The sequence below is a fragment of the Chrysemys picta genome, chromosome 3, assembly GCF_011386835.1.
Source record: "Chrysemys picta bellii isolate R12L10 chromosome 3, ASM1138683v2, whole genome shotgun sequence".
NCBI classification, from domain to species: domain Eukaryota; kingdom Metazoa; phylum Chordata; order Testudines; family Emydidae; genus Chrysemys; species Chrysemys picta.
The window spans coordinates 207,333,887-207,358,238 of NC_088793.1; positions in this window are offsets into that span (position 1 = coordinate 207,333,887).

Here is a 24,352-nt window from a genome sequence, read left to right on the forward strand (position 1 = left end):
TGCATTTTGGACTTGTACCAGTCGCCCAGCCACCATGACAGGGAGCGACACTGCCCCCACCTCCAGTGAGTACCCTCACCACAGGTACCCTTCAAGCACCCCCAAATACCCCTCCCAGTACACACACATCCCTCCTGCACCCCCCAGGTATCTCCTGCAGCACCCCCAACTGTACTCCCCCTCCCCAGCTCCCCTGCCTCTGGCAGTATCCTCATTTGGGAACCTGAAATAGGGTAATCCTATGATAGCAGCACATGGGACTACAAACCAACAGTGTTTAAATATAAATGAACATTTACTTCCCTCCCCCCCAATCAAAATACTAGCGATCATTCCTTTAAAGTTAGGAACTAGAATGAGTCACCATGTGGGTGTGATGTCACAGGCTCTTTGCAAAGTTCTTGCTTTATTATTTATTGTTTGGAGGCTGATCCTGAACTCATTAAAATCAATGGCCAAGCTTCAACTGACTTCACTTGTGCAGGATTGGGTCACTCATTTGGCTTGTAACAAAGATAAAAGATGCTAGTAACAACTGGACATGACAGCCTGCACAGTTTGCAAAGAGAGAAATGATGTTTTTAATTAAAATAAAACCTGGGAGCGTCGCTCTGCAGTTAAAGCTGCAAACAAGAGTTTGCCTGTACACAAGATGTCTTGGGTGGTGCTCATCTACTCAGAACTGCAGTGAAGATACTCATTGGTGGGAGCTAAAGACAGGCATTTCAAACAGCATCAGTGAGTAAAGATGTTTGAGGCTGGATGCTAGCAGATAAGAATTAATAACGTTCCTTCGTTCCTTGGAAAAACAAAAAGAGCCCAGTTCACCTAGCTCTATCTCGGCGGTACATGGCCAGGGTGCAGTGCTAAGGGAAGAGCAAAACAGCGACAAAAACAGCTCACCGGGGGAACTATATTATAGTGTAAATTGACTACAGAGACACTGCTCCGCTAGTAGAGAAATATTGGTGTCACAATCAGAATCCTTTTGTCAAATTTTACTGGGTGATCAAGTAGCAGATAAAGCTTTGTGGGGTAAGTTGCTTTTTTTAATATGAGTATTTGAAAGTCAGAAATGAGACTACCACCAGACTCAGTTCTTCTGCAAAGCTCACAGTCACTGACCTTTGTCAGAGTAAAACACAGCACCAGGAAGAAACCTCATCAATTTAAGTTAACACCTCTGGGTCTCCCATTGTGTCCTGCCCTTTCTTTGTCTAGCTGTGTATTGCAAGTAGGCTGGGATCTGTCTCTGTTTTGTCCGAGTGTGTTGTCAGTGCTTAACAGATAATACGGTTAGTGGCTAACAGCTGGTTTGTCTTGTGCCTAAGCACTCTGGCCAGACTTTGAAAGGTATTTAGGAGCTGCATCGTGACACCTAACTGATTTAGGAGTCGAAATCTAATTTTCAAAAGGGATTTAGGCACTTAGGAGTCTAAATCCGATGATGCCTACGTGCCTAAAATCCCGTTGGAAATGATCTTTAGACTCTTAAATCAGTTAGCGTTGCAACACTGAGTGCAGCAGTACCTTTAAAAATCTGGGCTATTGTCATGAAAGTCAATGAAATTCCAAAAACGGTGAGATTAGGACTCTATTGTAAAAGTGCTAAAAGAATTCAGACTGCCACACAAGGGAATCCGATTGCAATCAGTGGGAGTTAGGTGTCTAACTATCCCCGAGGGGTCGGCCAGTGTATCCCAGGTCCCCATAACACTTACCCTTAGTATTGTAGGAGGAGTTGGTAGCCGCACATATAGTTAAGGTTGATTGACACTTTCCATTGTAAGATGCTGTTTTTAGTTGTTCATAACTTAGCCAGACTTTAAGGCTTCTGACTGAAATGTCCCATGCTGGTTGTATACTTCAGGCTGATTTTAAGTTTCAGGTAAAAGGTTCAGCCATTTCCATGAATGAAGATAGGAGGAAATACATTGCTTTGCCTTTGTTAAAAAAAAATTCTTACATCTGTTTCATTGAGCAATTTTAGTGCCTCCATGCTTTAGAGCAAGCACTCGACATTTGGCATGGGCATCACCCTGGCGTCAGAGATGCACCTTTTGCCCTCTGGGTGAAGATTTGCCCAAATTTGACTGAGTTATGAACTTCTGAAAGTCTCAGTTTGCACAAACTCAATTGAGGCTTGTTAGCGTTTGCAGACGAACTCTTGGGAGAATTTAGCCAATGAGCATGTTTCATCCTGCCACAGTTCTGATGCACCGACCTGACTGTGCATGTGCCATCCCCACAGAGTGACAAAGCATGATAATTGGGAATCTTTAAAGATGTAAATGATCATTGGGAATCTTTAAAGAACACCTTACTTGATACCCCCCAAAGGCAACAATCCTCTACTCAAGAAAGATGGCTGTACAGGTTCAAAACCTACCTGGTTTAGAGGTAAAGTGAAGGCAGCTATAAAATATATATAACAAATGAAAGGAAGGGAAAGCTGATAGTAATTAATATAAATCAGAAGCAGGGAATTGTGGGAAATGGATAAGAGAAGCAAAGTGACATGAGGAGAAATCTCTGGTCAGCAGAGTTAAGGAAACTAAGAGGAGATTTAAAAATATATTAGGAACAAAAAGAATCCTGACAATGGTATTGGTCCATTACTAGGTGGAAATGGTAGAATTATCAATAATAATGTAGAAAAAGCAGAAATGTTCAATTAATATTTGTTGGGTATTTGGAGAAAAACTGATGATGTCATCTCATCATATGGGGATAACACTCTTTTCGTTCCACTAGTATCCCTGGAGGATGTTAAACAGAAGCCACTAAAGTTAGACATTTTTATATCAGCAGGTCCAGATAATTTGTATCCAACAGTTTTTAAAGAACTGGCTGAGGAGTTCAACTGGCCATTAATGTTGATTTTCAATAAGTCTTGGTACATGGGGAAGTTCTAGAAGACTGGAAGGCAGCTAATTCTGTGCCAATTTTTTAAAAGGGTAGACGAGATGACCCAGAGATTTATAGACCTATCAGCCAGACATTGATCACAGGAAAGATAATGGAGTGGCTTATATAGGCCTCAGGTAAAAAAAGAATTAAAGGAGGGTAATGTAATTAATGAAAAGCAACATGGGTTTATGGAAAACAGATCCTGTCAAACTAACTTGATTTTTTTATGAGATTATAACTTTGGTTGATAAAGATAATACTGTTGATGTAATATACTTAGACTTCTGTAAGGCATTTGACTTGGTACCGGACAACATTTTGATTAAAAACCTAAAACAATATAAAGTTAAAATGACACACATTAAATGGATTAAAAACTGGCTAACTGATAGATCTCAAAATGTAACCAGTGTCCCTAGCCTCTGTTTGCCAGAAGCTGGGAGTGGGCCACTTGATGATTCCCTGTTCTGTTCATTCCCTCTGGGGCACCTGGCATTGGCCACTGTTGGAAGACAAAATACTGGGCTAGATGGACCTTTGGTCTGACCCAGTATAGCTGTTCTTATGTTCTAACTGTAAATAGATAATTATCATTAACTGGGTGTTTTCAGAGAGGTCCTGCAGGGATCTTGGTTCTTGGCCTTATGCTATTTAACATTGTTATCAATGATCTGGACAAAAACATAAAAACATCAACGATCAAGTTTGTGGGTGACACAAAAATTGGTAAAGTGGTAAATAATAAAGAGGACAGGTCACTGATACAGAGCAGTCTGGTTTGCTTGGTAAACTGGGCACAAGCGAACAATATGCATTTAATAGGGCTAAATGTAAATGTATGCATCTAGGAACAAAGAATGTAGGCCATATTTACAGGATGGGGGACTCGATCCTGGGAAGCAGTGACTCTGAAAAAGACTTGGGGGTTGTGATGGATAATCACCTGAACGTGAGCTCCCAATGTGATGCTGTGGTCAAAAGGACTAATGTGATCCTGGGAGGCATAAACAGGGGAAACTCAAGCAGAAGTAAAGTAGTTATTTGACCTCTGTATTTGCAAAGGTGTGACCACTGCGGGAATACTGTGTCTAGTTCTGGTGTCCACAATTCAAGAAGGATGTTGCTAAATTGGAGAGGGGTCAGCGAAGAGCCATGAGAAGGATTAAAGTATTAGAAAACCTGCTTTGTAGTAATAGACTCAAAGAATACGTCTACACTGCAATTAGACACCTTCAGCAGGTCTGTGCCAGCTGACTCGGGATTATGGGGCTTGAGCTAAGGGGCTGTTTAATTGGGGTGTAGACGTCTGGCTTGGGCTGCAGCCCCTCCCACCTCTCAGGGTTCTATATCTCCACTGCTCCCCAGAAACAGAACTAGAATCCAGGATGCTGATTCTCATCATTTCTCTGCCATCAGCAAAGAGATGTGAAACCCTCCGGCAAAGTGCGTGTCTCGGTCCTTGAGTCGTTGGTCCATGTAGAAGAAATGAAGCTACTACTTGGAGCATTAGCTCAAGCAGCAGAGTCGGTGCAGTGGAGCTAAAGGTCCCGAGGTTGTTGATCCAGGCGTGGGAGGTAATCTGATGTCGCATGATAGAATTTGTTTTTTTTTTCAGTTTGCTTTTTAAAAAACATAGGAAATGGCACATTAAACTATGTTAAAAGAACCTCCTGACTGTAAAGTCAAGTCAGCTGAAGCTCTGGGCCAGTATGGATGTGTTCTGGCCTTCAGTGTCAAGACACAGATGTGAAGCACATTGAGAGCACATTGCCACAGAGAAGCCCTTTGAAGTCACTAGAAAGACTCCCCTTGACCACAGTGGGCTTAGTCTGAGGTCCTGTAGTTATGTCACGATCACCTATTCATTGCCACGGTACTAAATTGTTGGGTAGTGGTTTTGTTCTCTATGAAACAGGTGCCACATTCCATCCCGGAGGAGAATGCATTTTGGTTGTGGGTGAAATGATTTCTGTATGCAGTGATCAATGACAGGTGCTCTAGATGTGTATGGGTACGTCTACACTACACACCGGATCGGCGGGTAGTGATCGATCTATCGGGGATCGATTTATCGCGTCTCGTCTAGACGCGATAAATAGATCCCCGAATGTGCTCCCCGTCGACTGCGGAACTCCACCACTGCGAGAGGCGGAAGCGGAGTCGATGGGGGAGCGGCAGCCGTCGATCCCACGCCGCGAGGACGCGAAGTAAGTCAATTTAAGTCGATCTAAGATACGTCGACTTCAGCTATGCTATTGTCATAGCTGAAGTTGCGTATCTTAGATCGATCCCCCTCCCAGTGTAGACCAGGCCTATGATAAGAGCACATTTTGGAGTAACTCCCATTCACAAGAATGGAAGGTGGCTTTCAGGTCTCTTTTAGGGAGGGGTAATTTTATGGTCTAAGGCCAGGTCTACACTACCCCCCTAATTCGAACTAAGGTACGCAACTTCAGCTACGTGAATAACGTAGCTGAAGTTCGAAGTACCTTAGTTCGAACTTACCTTGGTCCACACTCGGCAGGCAGGCTCCCCCGTCGACTCCGCGGTACTCCTCTCGCCGAGCTGGAGTACCGCAGTCGACGGCGAGCACTTCCGGGTTCGACTTATCGCGTCCAGACTAGACGCGATAAGTCGAACCCAGAAGTTCGATTGCCAGCCGCCGAACTAGCGGGTAAGTGTAGCCAAGGCCTAAGAAAATGATGGCTTTTCATTCTTATTCGTGTTAACAGTGGGCGTGTTTCAGAGTAGGAGGTAATATGAAAATGTACAGTTTACTGGACACCTCTCTGTGCAGTGTATTGCTATGTGATGAGAAAATTGCTGCGTTTCCGACAGACAGCCTCTGAAATACAATGAAGAAGTGCCCTCATTTGACTCAGTGGGGATGCTGGCAGATGGGATTTTTCAGATGGGTGAGAGATGGCTCGTATCTGAACTATCCGAGCTGGCTTTATATTGTAAAATGAAATCTCTTTCTCATTCACGGTATAAACAATATCACAGTGTTTTGATCCAGGAAAGGTACTCTACAAGGACAGCTAGAGCCAGGAGAGCTGTCTGAGTTATGGGTGAGATCAAGGACAAAGATAACAAAAAGTTCACTAAGTGGCCTATAAAACTGCTTTACTGTTAACGATGGGCCAGTTCCCGTCAGTCCGTGGTGCTAGGGTGAAGTGTGGAGTGGAAAGCGGGGATGATTTGCGCAAAGCAGGTTAAAGGTGTCTGCTCTCGGCAATGTGAGAGTCATTTTCAAATCAGCAGTTCAGCTGGGCTTGATTTATGGTTGAGATGTTCAAAGCAAGCTTCTTGCCTTTCCTAAGTACACAGACCAAACCCATTACGAACAACAACATGAGCTGATAGTGGACTGGGGGGCTAATGCCCTCTCCTGAATCCCATTTGAATAATCCCCACACACATAAGAGCCCTCCAAAGTCTTCAGCTTGCCCCTTCATGAAAGTGGCAAGCAAGTAACTGGACCTTGTAGGGTGCCCGGCTGGAGGGCGACGGGCTGAGGTGACACACCCATTGGGAAGGGGGAGGATTCTAGAACTGAGGACCCGTAGCTGAGAATACTGCCCCAGTAGCCCCTTGGCATTTAAATCTCAGGTCTGCCAGCTCAGCTGCTTTCGTCTGTTGGAGAAGGATGCAAGGCCATGGGTGTTCTCCAAGACAGCCAGGAAGAAGGCTTTACAGATTAAAACCAACTCACAGCTTACAGCTAGAACTACAGTGGCATCTCTGCAAGAAATCCCGCTCAGTACACAGGCAGTGCATTCTGGATTATCCGAAGTTTTCAAGTGCTTTCCAGGAGTACTGCAGGGAGAGCCGGGAGCAGTGACCTGTCTGGAAGCAACGAGGGCATGGACAAACTGCAGGAAGGTCTGCGTCTTTGAGGAAAGTTCTTAAGCCAGTGGAGATGAAAAGAGGCTGTCCTGAAAGCCATTGGAATATGTTCCCAATTTTAGCACATGGTACAATTGTGTGATGCATAATGTAAGAAATATGCTTTATTACTGCGATGCCTGAAGACACCCAGCTTAAGCTATTACTAGATGTTTTTTAAATCAAATCTTCTTTCTCGGTTGTTTCTGGCAGATAGAGGCTTGGGTCAATTCTTGAGGGAGGTCGTATATTAGTATATACATAGTGAATGTTGCATGTTTAGAAATTTGCTCAACTCATTTTTTTAAAGTGATAACATATTCTGGGAAACTCTGCATGGAACCCTGGAAAGATCTTAATTCCATGGGCTCAATATATTTTCCATGTGATCTTTTTTCTGTTGTTTCTGACCATGTAACAGATGTTTAAAAAAAAAAAATCCAAACAAAACCCACACTATATACACCATCATTTTGTCTTTTCAAACTGCGCTATTGGCTGATATGTCTGTTATCCTCCACTTGAGGTCTCAAAATACACTTTTTAGACAGTGGATTTGTAGAAGACTGGTTTCAGCTGCTAAAATAGTCACTTGCCACGCTGTCTGGAGTGGTTAACGACCGTGAGTGCCAACCTCAGGGCAGACTGTTGGAAAGCAGGGCAGAGACCCTAAACTGGTGGTGTCTTCTACAATTAGATTTCCCCAACCCTGTAACAAGTGTCAGTGCTGAAGCACTATTACAGTCTTGCCATGTAGTCACAGACAGTCACCTTGGGCATTCCAGACTATCACTAAGTTCCCAAAATATTCAAGTTGCTTCTAGTCCCAAGAGACCAGTCACTTACCCCAGGTCAATTTGTACATCAGATCTCATACCAAAGACAATGCTTTTAGCCAATCCTATAGTAAACCGACTAAGGATTTATTAACTAGGGAAAAAGAAACGAGAGAGTTATGTACAGGTTAAAGCAGGCAACATATGGCAAGCAGTCAATGATTCCAAAAGGTGACAGAGATGTAGCAATTTGTCAGCACTGCAAGTTTTGTAGGGAGAACCCAGGCTGCCCCCGGGGATCTCTGTTTTTGTTTCCTAGCTCCAGCCCTGTGGGAGTTCAAACAGCAAAAGAGATGAAGAATTGTCATGTCAGCTATTTTTATTTCCTTCTTCCAGAATTCAAGCTGATGGGACGAGCTTCCTTCCACGTAGCACCTTCACAGGCATGAGAGGGCCATTAACCAAGTCTTTGTATCGTGCTGCTTCACAATGGCTCGCTCAGTTTTGATAGTCTTTCTTGGTAGGCGTGGGAGCCACTCCTCTCGCCTGGGTTCACAAGTTCAGAGCAGGCATTTGTACTGTTATAAAGCAAAAGCTCCATATTACCTTATACCTAGAGCACGGGATATAGACATCATAAGTAAGATCAATGCATGCAGCAACTTACAAGCATTTTACAGAGTCTAAACACATCCTTACAAGTCTAACACCCGTCTTGAACAATACTAACATGCAGGTGAGCTGGCCTGGCTTCCAGTTATGAGTTTGTCAGTGCTCAGCTGACACCTACAGCCTTGGCAAGAGCTAGCACGTAGTCCACCAGCATCACAGACACTGCTTACAACTCCCTTTGTGTTGATTCACCGCTAAGTGACTAATTTCTCATCTTTGTCCTAATCAGACAGTAAAACCACACTCCATGCTAGCAAGCAATTTTCAGGTGGTTTTATTTTCTTGAAACAAATAAGAACTGTATTCCTACCCAGGCTGAAATTATGCAAAACAGATATTCTCACTAATATAACAGAGATAAACCAATGATCTAACAGTGCTTGCGATAAATTAAATTCCTAAACCAAACCATCCTCACGAGCATAAATCTAATCTAAATAACATAAGTGTCTCCGTGTTATGGCGCTGGTTATCACTCCATGGCAGAGGTTGTCTTACAGTTGGGATTCAGGGAACTAAGCAGGGGAAACCTTCCCATCTCAGTGCTGCCAGGGTCCATGTAGCCCCCCGCCCCCCCCCCCCCCCCCCAGCCAGCTAAGATTGGATAAGAAAGTTGTGGGAAGGGCCCCATAGATAGATCCAGCAGGAGCAGGGGTCTTTGGCTGCTGATCATGTCATCAGTATCCAATGTCTTTTTCAGGTGCTTTCTCTCCTCTGATGTCCCCCTCTCTTTCTGGCTCTCTGTTCAGCCAATTCCCCTCCCCCCCAATTAAAGAAACAAATTCACAAAAGGACAGGCGTTACTAACATACCGTTTTCCACCCCTCCCATTCATGCCTTGCTTCCCCTCTCCCACCCTGCAACTCTTGGCTGTCTAAGTTGTAAGCTGTTCAGAGCAAGGACTGCTTTCTGCTCTGCGATTGTTCAACATCTAGCACGGGGGGCAGGGGGAGCGTGGTGTTATCGTAACCATAATGGGAGTTTTACCAGACCTCGCTGGGAGCAGCACTTTTGAAAGCCCCACCCTAGGCATTGAAAGAAATTAACTTTGAAAGAAATTAACTTCCAAGCTGTGTTTTAAGGGATTTTTCCCTCGGTGGATAAACAGTTCATGCTCTCCCACAGATGCATGCACATATCCAGAGGTATTGCTTTGTTACGGCTGCTGTCCATTGACAAGAGAACAGACCACAAAACCTTTTCCCAAGACAATACACCTCCCATTCCATTTTCGACAAGTTGCTGCTTCTGATGCAGTATCGCTGTGGGGAAATGACTATCAGAAAGCAAAACCACTTCTACCGCAGGTGTGTCAGGAATGGAGTGTACAACTAAACATAAAAACGTCATTGTACATATGCATAGCAGTACATCAACTCCTCGTCCAAAGAAAACATCATCTGAGGGCCACCATCCACCTAGGAGCATGCTTTCCTGTACACCAGCACTATGGGCCTTTGGGATTCACAGCTGAATAAAAGACACAAAACTGGAGTGTCTCAGAATGAACCCACCCTGGCTGTTTTGTCTGGGGAGCAGATTCAATGGGAGAGCAGATAAACAGAGCGGGCCAGATCCTTTAGGCAAGCCGAAGTCACCACAGAATAATGAAATCACACTCTTCTTTCCAGGTTAGCTGGTCCGAGGGCTTCACCCTAGGCCTCTCAATAGGACTCAGAACTATAGGCAAAGCACTACTCGAATATTAGAGGGGTAGCCGTGTTAATCTGAATCTGTAAAAAGCAACAGAGGGTCCTGTGGCACCTTTGAGACTAACAGAAGTGCCCCAGGACCCTCTGTTGCTTTTTACTCGAATATTGTTTATCCCTCTCCGGGCTCGAGGCACCCATCCCTCTGGGGCTCCTCTTCTGTTAGACCCAGAGATTCCCTGACACCGAGGGGATATTCAGAAGGTTGGGTGTATCATTTCACGATCCAACCAGCGTATGGAGAAGCGTGTTGGTGTAATGCCCAGGAAGCGTGATGGGACTCAGTCACAACCTGCATGCTGTTCTCCCCTGCTCCGGGAAGGACATACCCTGAGCCAGTGATACGTTGGTGCCCTTTCCTCACCCCTTTCTGCATGATCTGTGCCCACCTTCATGGAGGTAGGCACAGTGGCTCTCTGTAGTGGTTCCCACATCCTGTTTGGGGAAGTTAGATTGGCAACAACCTGGCCTTGAGAAGGCTGCTGACGCTTTGTGTCATAAAGCAACAGGAACGAACAGGCAGGTCTGGCCTGCTTTCTGAGAAAGGTAGAAAGTTACATGATTTCTTGAGTAAAATGTTGATGTTAGCTGCCTGGTTTTCTGGAAACCAATTGTATGTAAAATACAAAATATCCAGAGTGGGCATATTATTGTGGTCTATTTTTCCCCTAGTGGAGACCCCAGTAAGGGTCAAAGATTATCCTCAGTTCTGCGTACATGGCTTCTCACCATGGACAGCTTGGGACTATCCCTGGAGTAGAGCTGGGCAAAAAAATGTTCAGCAAATAATTTGTTCCCTGAAAAATGCAATTTTGGATTGACCAAAACTGTTTGTCAATTCAGGTTGATTTGGCAAATAGTTTCAGCTGGAAGAAAAAGGCAGATGGGCAGATTTCCAAGAAAGGCTAAATGTTTTGTTTTGACATTTTGGAAATGAAATATTTTTACATGTCATTGTGAAATGGCATTTTGTTTCAAAATTTCGCTAAATTTAACGTAAAAATACAAAATCATAAAAAACACACCCCAAAACTAAACCAAATGTCAAATTTTAGAGCAAACAAAATGTTTCATTCAACCCCAAAATGATTTTTTTTGTTTTGGCAATAAAAACCTAAAATATTTCATTTGGATTTTGCAGTTTAGTAGCCGCACCGAAAAATCATTTATTTGCCCAGTTCTACTCGGAGCCCATTACTGCTGCTCCTGCATTGTCGGCGCTTATGAAGAATAATTATGAGAGACTTCCTTAGCCCCTTTTGGCGCACCGGCTCAAGAGAACAGGCTTTGGGTTCCACTGTGATTTTCTCGTGTTGGAGTGTGGAGCATTAACCAGAGGGTCATGAGACTGCCTACATCCAAACTATTTGAACTTTATTCATATAGATGATGATGTTGATAGAAATCCTCAATAGAGTTACAACCTTATATTCTCCAGCTGGATATAGTTTTATGTCATGTTCACAGTTTTCTTTTTAATAGTGGTATTGGGTTTATGAATATAATGATCAGTAAAGCTGTGAATACTTATGGGCTAGATTCAAAAGAGGGATTATTGGGTAGAAAAAATGTGTGTGTTAGGCTTCAAATGTGGTTGCATAAATGTGAACACTGCTTACTTTTCAGTACTAATGAAGCTTAAAATATATTGTAAAAATTTACAGTATAGTTTGTGGTGCAAACCATCAAGGCAATAAATCTTTCATGTCACCAGGAAAAAGGTTACAGAAAGTATGAACCGCAAGTTGAGCAAAGTAACTGTGCCTGTTAAAGTAATAAATGCAACTTTGACTTTGTATGGAGCTGAAGGAATGCATTTTAGCATACTGGTTAGTGAGAGTGGAGTATGAAGAGTATTTCAGAACATTTGTGTAACCCACTGGTGAGCGTGGGTTATCGGGCGCCTTCTGGGCCAATCCACAGAGGATATTAGTTTGTTACAGCTCTTACTAACAAGCTTTAGCTCAAGCTGTAGTAGCTCATGTTTTTAGCTCTGGAGGTCCCTGGCTCAATCCCTGGCGTGTTGGTCAAGGTGACGGCTTGCTCAGACGGTCACAGCTAGAAAGCGATGGAGCTGTCCTTGTTGCTGGGAATGAAGCATGTGCACTGAGCGTGAAATTCACCCCAGTTGAGAGGATCTATACAAGGCCTGTATAGCATTTTAATTGGGCTTCCCTGGGACTTCAGTGGTGCACAGGGTTTGTGTGGGTCCTCTCTTCCACCCCTGTGAATTACAAAGTTTTGCATAAACCAATTTCAGCACATTGTAACAAAAAATATGGCACCTTGTCACATCACACAACAATGCTTACATTTAGGGGTGATCTTCATGGAGCTATGAAATTTCAAGAGACTTCTTAGAAGCAGGGATCTGATCATGAGGAGTAACAGGGAGACTCAACAAAAATGCCACAAGTGTGTGGTGTGATGATGTCCTGCATGGTGCAGTACCACCTACTGCCACTGGGGGCTTCAAGGCGGGGCTAGAGTTGCCCGAGCTGCTGCAGTACACTCATTGCAGCACATACACTGCAGATGGTGGTGGGAGGAGGCACAGGATGGGGAATACAGGTTTTGGGGCGGGGCTAGCAGAGCATAGGACTCTCTGCACATGATCCCTGCTGCTTCAGCCCCTGTAATCCCTGTGGCACACAGGCTGCAAGCAGCAGAGGGAGAAGGCACTGAGCAGAGGTCCCTACTTGTTGCTCTTGGCTCGGTTATACTTTATAGGCTGGGTGATTTTCTTGCTTGTCTTATTTGCTGCTGGAATGGCAGTTAAGCTTTGGGGACGGTAATTGCCACACTCAGTTTTTCTTCTTTCTTTGTCTGAAATTCAAAGCTACATTGTTCCTCTTCAAATCTCTGGTACCTCCCCACTTTGCCATGGTGTCTCAAAAATCATTTTCAATGCCGTTTCACTTTCCAGGCATTTCTGACACTCACCCTATTACTCCAAATTCCTTAATTCAGCCCTTGGTCCACATCTATGTCACTGGGAGCAGAATCCATCCTTTAATTTTTACAATACAAAGTTAATGGAAGGTGGTTGTTTCAATTGACTGACCAGCAACAAGCCCTTAACTAGTAGCCATGCACTGATTGGTAGCAGTTGCTCATCTGGTGATAACAACTGAAACTAGCAACCAGGATTAATTAGTCGTGAATTCATTATGGTAATTACTTATTATTAAGTACTGATTGCTCATTATTAACTTGTGTTTAGTCATTATTCAATGGGATTTCCTCATTAGCATCTATTGATCACTTATTGTTAAGTATCAATCACTCATCACTATTAGATTGTTAATAATCAGGGATAATTTGCTAATTAGCAATGATTGCCTGCTGCTCAGCTGCAATTGCTCTATTTTATTCAATCCTGATATCTTATTGGTAAGTATTGATGGCTTATTGTTCAGTAATGTCATTTGACAGTGATATAAAATTATTCTGCTTAACTGCCAGGGGGCAAATTTGTCACGTACACATGGAAGATATACAACACAGCTATTGCTATGTCTTAACTCAGGAAGTTCCTTCTGTGTCCGTCTCTCCTCATACCTCAGCTGGAACGGACAGAAATTTCTATGACAACTGTATTAAGTCGCAATTTCTTAGAAATGTAATAGTTCAAGCTATTGAAAACGGTAAAGAAGAGGTGTCTATATATAACCCTTCCTCTATTATTTTCATTCATGCTTCTATTATGAGCTGTTTTTACAATGAATGGACAAGCTCCTGAAAAACTATAGTTTTGAAATTAAAGCACATGAAACTTAACATTGTGACACACTCTACCAGCGAGACTGCAAGCCAGGACGCATGCTAGGAGCAGGGAACTGGTGTGGTTGCCTGGCTTGAAGTTGTTTTTCCTTTCTTCATGGTGCTTCTGAATCATCCGCTCGTGGTGAAATTCACACCTGTGCAGGGGGACAGCGCAAGCTGTCCTGCTTTAATTATCCTGGTTTAAACCCCCTTCTTGTGGATTCAGCTATAGCAGTATAAAGATACTTTATATTAGTGGAATAACAATACTGGTACAAGGCAACTTAATACTGATATAGCTGTCTCCAAACTAGGGTTGTTCCACTAATTATTTCAGTAAAAAAATCACCCCCTTAATTGAAATAATGATGCTGGTACAAAAACAGTGCGTGGACCAGGCCTTAGTGTATTTCAAGAGCCTTCTCATTCAAAATAGTTAGATGAAAATCATGGAAAATTGGTTGCCATGACTCAAGTTGGGCAAAAATTTTCTTGTGAATAGTTTGTTCATTGAAAAATGCAGTTCTGGTCAACTTGAAACTAGCTGTGAATTTAACCTGAATTTGCTAAATATTTTCAGCCCAAATGTTTTTCAAGCTAGATTCTCGAGGGGAGTTAGGTACCATTCACAAAGTAACCTTTTATCCCAGTGGTTAGAACACTCCCCTGGGATACGGGAGAGCTGGGTTCAGTTTCTCCCTCTGCCTACTCTCCCATTGTAGGAGCACACCCTGCCTACTCAGTGGGCCACTAGCTCTTCTGGGACAGGACTTTCTCCTGTGGAAGCTGTTCCACTTCGTAGAAATAATTAAATAGCCATTGGAACAGGGACTTGAACCTGGATCAGTGCCATAGCCAATGAGCTAAAGGCTATCGGGAGGCATTTTTGCTTTCCATTTTAAAAATGCCTGGAAACTAAACAAAATATTTCTTTTTGGATCGAACAAAATGTTTAGTTTGCCCCCAAATGAAAATGCTATCAACCTTTTATGATGTGCTGACATTTTCCGGAGTTCTTGGTATTGGTCCGGCCCAGCCCCTGTTTTTTTCCAACTTTTCAGAACTGGCCAGTGAAGTAAAAGACCGTTTGTTCACCCAGCTCTAGAAAGGACCTCCTGGAAGAGCAGAAAAGGGAGATCTGTAAATGAAATTAGAAAGTCTGGGCCAGAAATTAAATGAGTTTGTTGCTTATCAGGCTTGTGTCAGTAGCAGACATCTGAAGCTACCACCTGGCACTGCTAGGAGTGTCACATTTTTACTAGGATCTGTCCTTGAAAAAACATCGTCCTTGGACAACAGGAACAAACATGCCAGTAGTACGTAAGCAAGGCTGCTTTTTTCCAGGTCTTTCTAAACAGTGGAAATAGGTTTATTGTGGCCAGTTCAACCCAATCCCATTTTCTCTTGCACTGGAGTTCTGTGTCGCTTTCACAGCAGAACAGTGATGACGTACAGGGTCTTGTTCCAAACCAGCATCTCTTTCCTGAAGATTTCTCTTGCAAACTCTGGTGCCTGGGAGTCACTGCTAGTACTCCATGAGCGATTGCAGCAGTACTTCTGTCTGGGGATAAACTGTGGATTTTCAGATTGATTTTCCTCACCTTAGCATGCAAAGACCCAGCCCGTTACCTGGCCCCCGTACACACTCACTTAACCATGTGCCCTGGTAGCACTTAGCCAGGATGTGAAGGCTGAAGCTTTTAGCATGTTAGGAAAGCTGCCTCGGATCATAGGCAACCTAGGATTAATAGCATTGTACGCTGTGATCTCTTAAGCACCTCACATTATATTAAGACAGTAACATAAGCTATGTCAACAGCTCTCCATACTTCTACTACAGAGCTCCGCCTGTTCTCATCGGCTGGCCTGTGGGCGCTAAGAACGGCACTAGAGGGATTTGTGGAGGCTGCAGTGTGGTGGGGTCGCTTCTAATGAGGGATAGTGTTGAAAGGGTTTACAGCGGGGACTGAGAGCGAGGGTCTCCTGGGCAGTGGAGGAGGAGAGAGGTGGTGCAGATCCCATGCAGGACCTGGGAGCAGGAGCTTCTTCCGGCTCCAGAAAAGCCAGTCTCCTAGCGACCTGAGGAGCGCAGCTGGGCCAGGTGGAAGCTGTCTGACTGAGCCACCTGACTGGCTTCAGGCTCCGACCCTCAGCTCTGCCTCCTGACTGTGACTCCAGCTAGCCCTTTGGCTTCTAACTCGGAGCTCTCACCTTTGGCTTCGCTCCAGGGCCCTGCCCTGGCTGGACTCAGTGCTTACTGGTAAACCAGGCTGTTGATCCAACCATTAGGCTAGCCTGCCCACGACTTGGTCGCTGCACCATGAGGCCAGCATTGACAGAGAGCCGGCAGCCATTGCTTAACCCCTTGAATGCTCCATATAGCATTGGCACCCAAGGGCGCTTGTTGTGCTGTGGAACTGCTATCCATGGGGTGTGCCCTCCATCTAGAGGCGATGAAGGCCCTGATAACGGAGTCAGTAGAATTTTTAAATGCAAGGCCTGGTTTTTGTGCACGGACCACTCGTCGTTCTGCAAAAATGAGAGAAGACGGCCTTCCAAAATTCCGTTACGGAGACTATTCTATTCTCTGTAGCTCATTATACTGTGCTCATCACTATGGTATCCGAGCTGCTTCCACAACCGCCTTCAGTGACCAGGCTAACACCTGTGACAGGTGGGTCGCGCTTTCCCTCGGGGAGACGTGGGTGGGCAATGGAGTAATAGCTTTGTTTGGGTCGGGTTCTCCTCCTCCTGCTCAGCTAAGGCTCGCTGGGTGTTTCCGTTCGAGAAGGCACACTGGCCAAGTGCACCTGGCAGGTGGGGAGGTCTGGCCCGGTCCTGAGTTCCGGGGGCAGTTCGTTCCACAGCCTGGGACTGGCCCCGGAGAAAGCGCTGACTCCTGCACGTGCGGCCTTTCCCTTTACTGGAGAGCACTCACTTGCACCAGAGGAGTGGGGTTGTCAGCCTGGAGCTTTAGGCTCTTTTAGATATCCTGTCTGGCCCAGGCCATGGAGTGCCAGGAAGACCTTGAACTTGGCTCAGTATGTAGAGTGTGTAGACATCGTGATTGTGCTCTCTGGCTTTCCTCCTGTGCTGATGGCCTTTCTTCATCCCTCTTCTCCTTGCTCTGTGTGGGTGCCTCAGTGTTCTCGCCATAGACCCCACATCTTATCCTTCTGCTTTCTCGTTACACAACTTCATCAGCTCTCATGGTTTCAGCTGCTACCTCTGAGCCGATGGCTCCCATATATACCCCGACCTCCACCCCCCTGTTCAACCTCAAGTCTCCGGCTGGCTCTCCAGACTTCTCATCTTTCTTCTTTACCCCTCTCTGCTTCCTTCTTTCTATGTTATCTGCCCCAGTTCACCAGCTGAGTGCTACGTTAGCCACTCTTTTTCTCCTTCTCTCCACTACATGCCGTGGCTCTGGCTACGTCCGGTCTCTTTATACTCCGGGATATTGTTTGGAGCAACGGCATATTTAGGCCTAAAAGAAGCCTGCTGTGGATTTTAAGAGTCTGTTCTGATAACTTTTGACAGCATAAGTGTAAGTGGAACTGCATATGGTAAGAAATTGCAGAATAATCCTGTTGAATGTTGTGCACGTCAGAAATTGCAAAGTAATCGGGTTTGTGAGAACAAGGAAAGATGAAGTAACTGAAAAACTAGGAAAGACCAGATTAGACTAGTACTAAGCCTGTACTGATGGAATGTTAACCTGGAAATGAGACTAATTCATATGTATAAGAAAAGATAACAAAAAGCTATAAATAAGGCTGTTTAACGAAGAGAAGTTGAAGTTGTATTGTTTGGTTCTGGAGGCGACTGTGATGTGATTGTCCTGATAAGCTTCCCACTTGTGAGTAACTGATCATTACACTGAGTGTTTTGCCTTAATAAATATTTTAGACCCATCTGCTGAGTACGTGAACCTCAGTCCAACAGATACCATGAAAATCCATCCCTACAACCAGGGTCTTTCCCCGTACTTGGTGATCTCTGGCTTTGGTTGCATTAACGACCTGCTCTCAGGTCTCCTCCTCATCTCTCTCCAAAATACCACCGCCAAAGTGATCTTGCCGTTTCCTTGCTGTAGTCACATCACCCCTTAAGTGGCTTCCTGCCCCCGCCTGAGGCTAGGCGCCATCTTATCTCACTCTACACCTCCTCCCTCATTCATTCCACACTCTCCCACTTCCTCCCTGTATCCTCCAATCTCTGCCTCTTCCCTCTTCTCCTTTTCTCACTCGTGCCTTCTTTCATGCTGCCCATTACCCTGGCGTCAGGGCAATGGCTGGTCTGCCGTGTGCCCTCTCCTCCCCAAGCACACAGCAAAACCCACCGTTTTCCTGAAGACTCTCGTGGCATGTCTCTCATCAGGGTTGTCCACAGTCTTCCTTCCTCCTGCCTTGTACCCGGTTGGGTTAGGCTGTCAGCTTTCTGGGGGCATGTTTTGTCCAGCATCATGTACGTGCAAGGGCCATGTAAACAACAATAATGTCAGTGATCCCTCTCGCCTGACGTAGAGCAGCGTGTCACGGGTTCTCATAGACAAAGGAAAACACATTCCACCCAGGCGGCATCATGCTTTTATTTGTCAGATTTGTATTTTCGTAACCTTTCAAGCAGCTATTTGAACTTTTGAGAAACGAAATAATGCAGGCGCAGATCACCTACCACGCGCTGGAGCTGCATGGAGAAGAATCACCCAAACACAGACAATGTAGCTTTTGTTATGAGATGTTAAGAGTTGAGTGTGTGCCAGCAGGGACTGTTTTTATCATTTGCGTTGTTTAACACTGGGACTTAAGCCCACACACCCGGTGCTCACTTCACTTGTGACCTTTAACTGTTTTTTAAAATTTCATTTATGGCTTGTGCAGCAGATTAGAAGGTAAAATTATCACTGACACTGTGAACCCGCCCTGTCTGCCCTTATCTACACATCTGATTGAGTAAATCTGAATACGGAGGTGGTATCAGATCAAAATTTTTGACAGATGAGTACGAAAATCAGAAGGCTTCAAATGTGCAGCTGATCAATCATCCTGGGCAGTGCATGCAAAGCTGAAATGTGATTGTTGCACATGCAGCTCCCATCATTTAACAACGTGAGAGGTGTTTCTATCAGAGCAAAGGCCTGCACAAAGCAGCAGCAAATCTTCAGACGCTTTTTCATTTTTAAGTTACTATATTTTAACCTTCTTGAGAGCAAACGTGCAACGTATTTGTGGGGATGTTGTTGGATTCCTTGGGGTCGGTAGATTCTGAATGATAGGTTTGATAGCAGAATAAACAGTTGGTGGTGGTTCCTGATCCATTTGTTGCCATTAATCTTTGGTTCAGTGTGAACTGAACTGAGCTTTTGCTCTGTCCTGGTGCTACATCACCTTCAATGAGAGAGCCTGAGAATGGACAGGGAAAGGCAACAGCTTACCCAAGGTTTGCTTCTCCTCACAATGTGCACTTGCACCCAGTTTAAATTAATCTGTTGGACCAAATCCTCAGCTGGTTTAAATTGACTCCCACGGGGCTTTGCAGATATAGGTCAGGTGGGGATTTGGCCCACTGACTCAGAGTCCAAGGCCAGGAGGAGCTGTTATAATCATCTAGTCTGACCGGGTGTAGAACTTCCCACTAATAATCCCTACAGCAGTTCTGTTAGGAAAACATCCAAGCTTGGTTTAAAAATTGCCAGCCATGGAGATTCCACCATCACCCTTGGTAAATTGTTCCAAGGGTTAATTACCTTCACTGTTAACAATTGATGCCTTATTTCAAGTTGGATTTTTGTCTAGCTTCAAATTCTAGCCATTGGATGGTGTCAGACCTGTCTCTACTAGATTGAAAAGCCCATTATCAAATATTTGTTCCCCGTGTAGGTACTTACAGACTGTCATCAGGTCACCCCTTCACCTTCTTTTTCTTAAGCTAAATAGATAGACTCAAGGAACTCAGTCACTAAACGGCTTGTTTTCTCATCCTTTAGTTATTCGTGGGGTTCTTCTCTGAATCTCTCCGGTTCACCAACATCCTTCTTGTATTGTGGACACCAGAACTGGACATGGGATTCCAACAGCGGTCACACCAGTGCCAAACACAGAGGTAAAATACCATCTCTACTCCTCCTCAAGAGTCCATGTTCATGCATCCCAGGCTGGCATTAGTCCTTTTGGCCACAACGTCCCACTGGGAGCTCATGTTCAGCTGATTCTCCACCGTGATCCCCAAGTCTCTGTCAGAGTCACTACTTCCCAGGAAAGAGCCTGCATCCTGAAAGTATGGCTTTTGGTCTTTGTTCCTAGTTATCTACTGTGATGCTGCCTGCAATGTGGGTACCAACCTCAGGGCAGACTGGTAGGAACCAGGGCACAAACCCCAAACTGCCTGTGTGCTCTATACTTAGTTCATGAACCAATTACCAAGTGTAAACTCCTCAGGCACTATAACATGAAGTCACAGATAGTCCCCTTGGGTACGCCAATCTATCTTGCCACCTATGTGACAGATGGTCCCTTACACCAAGAATCACAGCAATATTCAGGTTACTCCCAGTCCCAAAGGACCAGTCACCAACACCAGGTCAATTGCACCTTAGATTTCACACCAAAGACAACGCTTGTAGCCAATCCTATAATAAACTATATAAATATTTATTAAATAGAGAAAGGAACCCAAAGAGGTATTTACAAGGTTAAAACAGATCGATACACAAATGAGTTGCAATCAATAGTTTCAAAAGATAATAGAATAGTATTAGTCCTTTAGGGCTAACCCAGGCTAAGCAGTTGGGGATCTCTTGCTTATGCTTAGAAATACTTTGCCCTGCCCCCCTCAGCATCAAAGCAGTATAGAGACAATCAGTCCCTTTTGGTTGTTCTCTTCTACCCCATGCTTTTGGCTGCAAAGCTCAGCTGATGGGAGGAGTCCCTTGCATGACTCATTTTCATGGGCAGGAGGAAGAACAAGAGAAGTCTTTTGTCCTGGTGCTGGTGGTATGCAGGGAAATTGCAGTTGCAACGTCCCACAGTAGTCTGCCCAGTATCGATGGATCTTTCCTGTAGGGAAGAGGAGGGAAATACCTTCGGTTGAAGATCAGCCCCTCACACTAATTAATGTCTCTCTCCTGTCTAGTGTTTTACACAGTCATAGAAGCACACAGGACAACCACTCAACTATTCCCTTACACTATGGGATACAGATGTTACAAGTGAGATTAATGTCGGCAGCAACTTACAATCATTCAATAAAGTCTAGACACTAAACACATTCTTATACTTCTAATATCTGTTTTAACAACACTAATACTGACTCTAGTTATTCATTTGTCAGTGTTCAACTGAGACATGGGGGCCTTGGCATGAGCTGGCACCTGGTCTGCCGGAGTCACATATACATTTATATTTAGCCGTATTAAAATGCATATTGTTTGCTCGTGCCCAGCTAACAAAGAAATTCAGTGACCTGTCCTCTAAATGTATGTAACTGAGTAGGGCTTTTGTGTATCTACAATAGTCAATGGCGTATAGATTAGCTACACTTTAATTTTGAGAATCTAGTGATATACAATAGACTGGGTGTAGTATCTGGCATCTGCTGGGTGCAGCAGAGAGAGGGCACTGCCAAGGAGCCGGTTACAGCCTCCTGACTTTCTGTCTAGCTCTGGCCCCAGGTTAGAGCAGACTTGAGGCTGCTCTAACCTATGGCAACTAGCTAGGGTCCTGTATAGACATCCAGAGTATATCCAGCCACTCTCCTTCCCCACCCTGATATGTTCCTACAGTGTAGGTAGCATAGAAGCCAGCTCCATTAGCCGTGTGCCTGCTGTGCTCTGCCCCCGCCCGGTGAACCCACAGCAGGGTAGTTACGTTGAGTGAATCTCCACTCCATCTGTGCCGCCTGAGCATTGCACGGGGAAGAGAGCGGGGATGAGCAGCATCCCTGTCTCTCTCCAGCTGTGGATACAATATTTATGGAGCCATGTTAAAGGTTTAGAAATGAAATTAAGGCCTGGTACTTTTATTTCCCTTCATTCGATGAGATTTATTGTGCTTTCACAGCTGAAAATCACAATGAAATATCTCCAACTTTTCTCCCTTCCTTTTGTGCTAGCCCCATGGTGTTGTACAGTTCTTGAGATTTACCATCATGCTAGACAAACATCACATGCAGGGATTTGTAAACATTTGTCATCACACCCATGACCTGCCATCGCTTGGGCTAAAGCTGTCTTAGTGCCCAATGTTAATTTCAATACCAGAACGAATAAAGGCCAGAAGTGTTTTAGCAGCTTGCAGGAAAAAAGGATTAGAATGTCGCCTTAGCAGAAGCACATTTTAATGGCTCGTGTGCTCCCCAGGAAAATCTGAACACTGCAAAAATTATAACAAAATGCTGGTACTTTTGCGTCTGAACAGGCAGAGAATGTTAGTAACTGGGCCAAAGCAAGATTTCTGCCCATTGCTGCCATGTGCTGGAAACTATTTCCAGTGAGACTTACCAACCCTGATTCTCAGCTACACCAAGGCCCCTTCACCCTGCTTTGGCACCGTAAGGGTGCTGTACAGAGAGAAAAAACTGCCCCCTGATAAAGCATCCCCAGGCCAGTGTAATACTAGGATGAAGGCTCTATGCCAGCCCTGTTCCCAGCCCCTAGTGTAGGGGGTGTGTTAGGAGTGGGCCAGGGACAGAGAGTAAGTATGGCCAGAGGTGTCTATCTTCTGCTTCCCAGGGCCCACAAGCGACAGTGAGAGTAAGTTAGAGCAGTTCTAAGGCTGCTCTAACCTGTAGAGAAGTTTCACCTGTAAACGGGGCAGAGTGGTCTCTGCAACACCATGAGACCACCCCTCACTACGACCCCTAAAAGGCTACAATACAAGTTCCTTTCTCCCCTTACCGTATTTACTGTGGCCTTTTCCTGTCTCTCACCTCTGGTGCTGTTTTCACTGACTTCTGTGCTGCAGCAGACTTCAGATTAACTACCCCCGGCTCTGCTACCTCCCATGAACTACTCCAATGTCTCCTCCCTCCCCCTGTAGCCCAGTCTCTTGCTTCCGTCCCTAGGCCCCTGTCTCACCTGTTCCAGAACCTTCTCTCTCTCCCCATGCTCCTGTCCTTCCCCCAAGTGCACTTCATTTTTTTCCTCTCACCCTCAAACCCAAATGAGCTTTGGCTACTCATGTGTCCCGCTGCCAACACGTGCCATCCTCCGCCCCTGGTCGTTGGCTTGTAGAACCGAGTCAGAGGTGAAGTGCGGGGGAAAAGGGAAAACTCTGAAAAAGGTAAAATGTCCCTCTCCAGAGAGCAAGGGGAAGAGAGCTCCCATATTTCTAGCAGAGTCACAAAAGGAGACGCCAGAATGCTACTGGGGAGGGGGCGGGGGTGGTGGGGGGAGTGTTGCTGGATGTGGCCAGAGATAATCCTCTAACATAAGAAAAACAGAAATGGGCCAGATCCCCAAATGCAGAGCCAAACAGCCCTGAACTGTGGGGGAGTTTGGATCTAGATCAGGGGCGGGCAAACTTTTTGGCCTGAGGGCTGCATGGGGTTTTGTAAATTGTATGGAGGGCCGGTTAGGGGAGGGGGCCGTGGCCCGGCCCCCACCTCCTATCTGCCCCCCCGGGACTCCTGCCCCATCCAACACCCCCTGTTCCCTGACGCCTCCCCCGGGACCCCTGTACCATCCACCCCCCCGCCCGCTCCCTGTCCCCTGACCGCGCCTGGACTCCCGCTGCCCCATCCAACCCCTCCTCTCATTCCTGACACCCCCCGGGACCCCTACCCCATCCAAACACCCCTTCTCCCTGTCCCCTGACTGCCCCTTGCCGCCCCACCTAACCCCCCCTCCTTCCTGACTGCCCCCTGGGACTCCTGCCCCCATTCAACCCCATTCCACCCCGCCCCCTGTCCACACCCCCGCCCCCTGACCACCACCCTGAACTCCCCTGCCCGCTATCCAACCACCCCCCCTGCTCCCTGCCCCCTTACCGCGCTGCCTGGAGCACCAGTGGCTGGCGGTGCTACAGCCACACCGCCCAGCTGGAGCCGGGCCATGCCGCCACCACCAACGTGCAGCTCAGAGCACCAGGTCGGGCCAGGCTCTGCAGCTGGGTTGCCCCAGGAGCTCACAGCCCCGCCGCCCAGAGCATTGCGCCGGCAGTGGAGCGAGCAAGCTGAGGCTGCAGGAGAGGGAGGGCAGCAGGGGAGGGGTCTCCCGGGCCAGGAGCTCGGGGGCCAGCAGGACAGTCCCGTGGGCCGGACGTGGCCCGCGGGCCGTAGTTTGCCCACCCCTGATCTAGATCCTAGCTTGTGGCTCAAGCCCATCTCGGTGTCAATCTAAAACAAATGCTTTGTTAAAAGTGCCTTACAGGAAACATAAATGTCCAAACAAGCTGTGTTCCCCTTTCCCGGGTTTAAAAGCTCATTGTGCTCACGTGTTCAAGTCGAACTCACTGCCTATTCTAAAAGAAAAAATGGGAAAGACCCATAGGGGTTTCTCATCTTCCTATAGCTTAATAGCCCCAAAGATTGCTCTTTAAACTGGTGCCCGTGTGACGGCCCTTGGAACGTTGGCACTAGGAAATGGCTTTCAGTAGGTGTTGCTCAGCGTAGGTCCTGACCCTTGCTTTTGTA